Below are 2,205 nucleotides of genomic sequence, written 5' to 3'. Positions count from 1 at the left end.
TCATTCCTCACAGATCAAGGAATTCTGATTACAGACTCTAAGTCTCTGGTCTTCCATTCTGGCTCCTAAAACAAGTTACTTTCTTCATATATACTTATATTCCCCAAATGATGGGTGAATTGATTTCCGTGTTGTAATACTATTTGAAAATAACAAACCTACACCAAAGAGCGAGATGTGAAAAATCAGACCAGAATCTTATAAAAAGTTCTCCTGGAGTTCCATATTTGTTTCATAATATACCTCAGTGAATCAAAGTTAAACCATCTGTCATTTTCAAAGAAACATTCAAGTCCACTTTTATATTGCATTCAAAACAAACAGTACAGGGCTTATAATTTGACATATGACATTTACCGGGGCACCTGTGGCTCAGTTGGTTAAGGGTCCGGCTTCAGCTCAGGTCATGATCTCACAGTTCGTGGGTTTGAGCCCCGCGTCGGGCTCTGTGCTGACAGCTAGCTCAGAGCCTGGAGCCTGCTTCGGATTCTGTTTCTCCCTCTCTCTCTGACCCTCCTCTGCTTGCACTGTCTCTCTCTGTCTCTCAAAAATAAATTGAAAAAAAACATTAAAAAAAGGTATATGACCTTTACCATTATCACTTTCTGCACAAAAGTTATTAATCTGACCATGGTATGTCAGTATGAAATGGCTCATCTTTTTTTGTTTAAGTTTTATTGTATTTTGAGAGAGAGAGAGGGAGAGAGAGAGCGAGAGCATGTGGGGGGTGTAGGGCAAAGAGAGAGAGAGGGAGAGAGAGAGAATCCCAAGCAGACTTCACGCTGTCAGCACAGAGCGCTGGACCCTTTGAGCTCCAGATGAGGGCTCAAACCCATGAACCATGAAATCATGACCTAAGCCTAAATCAAAAGTCAGTAGCTCAGTCGACTGAGCACACCTCAAAAGGCCCATCTTTTAACATCTAATTTTTTTGGTAACAGTTTTATTAAGATATACTCACATATAATGCACCTAATTAAAATGTACAATGCAAGGGGCACCTGGGTGATCCAGTGGATTAAGTGTCCAGCTGTAACTCAGGTCATGATCTTGAGGTTCATGGTTTTGAGCCCCTGTATCAGGCTCCTGACAGTGCAGAGCCTGCTTGGGATCCTGTCTCTCTCTCTCTCTCTGCTCCTTCCCCACTAGTGTACACTCACAGGTGTGCTCTCTCTCACTCAAAAAATAAACTTAAAAAAATAAAATAAAATGTATAATTTGATGATTTTTAGTATGTCACGTATATAGGCAACCATTATCCCAATTTTAGAATATCTTCATAGCCCTAGAAAGAAACACCTTCACTCTCACTTCGCAATCTTCCCAACCTAAGCAACTGTTAATCTACCTTCTGTCCCTGTAGATTTGACTATCCTGGAGATTTCATAGAAATGAAATCATATAGTATTTGGTCTTTTGTGACTGGCTTCTTTAACTTAGCATAATGTTTTCAAGGTTCATCTATAAAGTGTATCAATATTTCTCTTTATGACCAAATAATATTTCATTGCATTCCTTTGTATAAATTGACCACATTTTGTTTAACCATTCATTAGGTAGTGGACATTTGGGTTGTTTTTACCTCTTTACCATTATGAATGATGCTGCTATGAACATTCATGCACAAATTTTTGTGGAACATATGTGTTCATTTCTCTTGGGTATATATGTAGAAGTGGAATTGCTGGGTGTTTAACTTTTGAGGAAATGCCAAACTGCTTCCCAAGGAACTACACCACTTTACATTCTCACCAGCAGGATGCAAGGATTGTGATTTCTCCATATCTGTCATCATTTCTTTTTGATACTAGCCACTCTCAGTGGATGTAAAGTGGAATCTTATTATGGTTTTGATTTGCATTTTCTTGTTGACTAATAATGTTGAACATCTTTTCGTGTGCTTATTGGCTATTTGTATGTATTATTTGAAGACATGTCTTTTCAGATTCTTTGCCCATTTTTCAAAAATGTTTATTTATTTATATTGAGAGAGAGAGAGAGTACAAGCAGGGTAGATGCAGAGAGAGAGAGAGAGAGAGAGAGAGAGAGAGAGAGATCCCAAGCAGACTCCATGTCCTCAGTGTAAAGCTCAACATAGAGCTCAGTCTTACTAACCATGAGATCATGACCTGGCTGAGATTAAGATTTGTTTGCTTAACCAACTGAGCCACCCTGGTGTCCCTTCGCCCATTTTTTAATTGGGTT

This window comes from Suricata suricatta, chromosome 3 (assembly GCF_006229205.1).
Source record: "Suricata suricatta isolate VVHF042 chromosome 3, meerkat_22Aug2017_6uvM2_HiC, whole genome shotgun sequence".
Taxonomy (NCBI): domain Eukaryota; kingdom Metazoa; phylum Chordata; class Mammalia; order Carnivora; family Herpestidae; genus Suricata; species Suricata suricatta.
The sequence above is the reverse complement of the archived record's forward strand: the minus strand, read 5'-3'. Positions refer to the sequence as shown.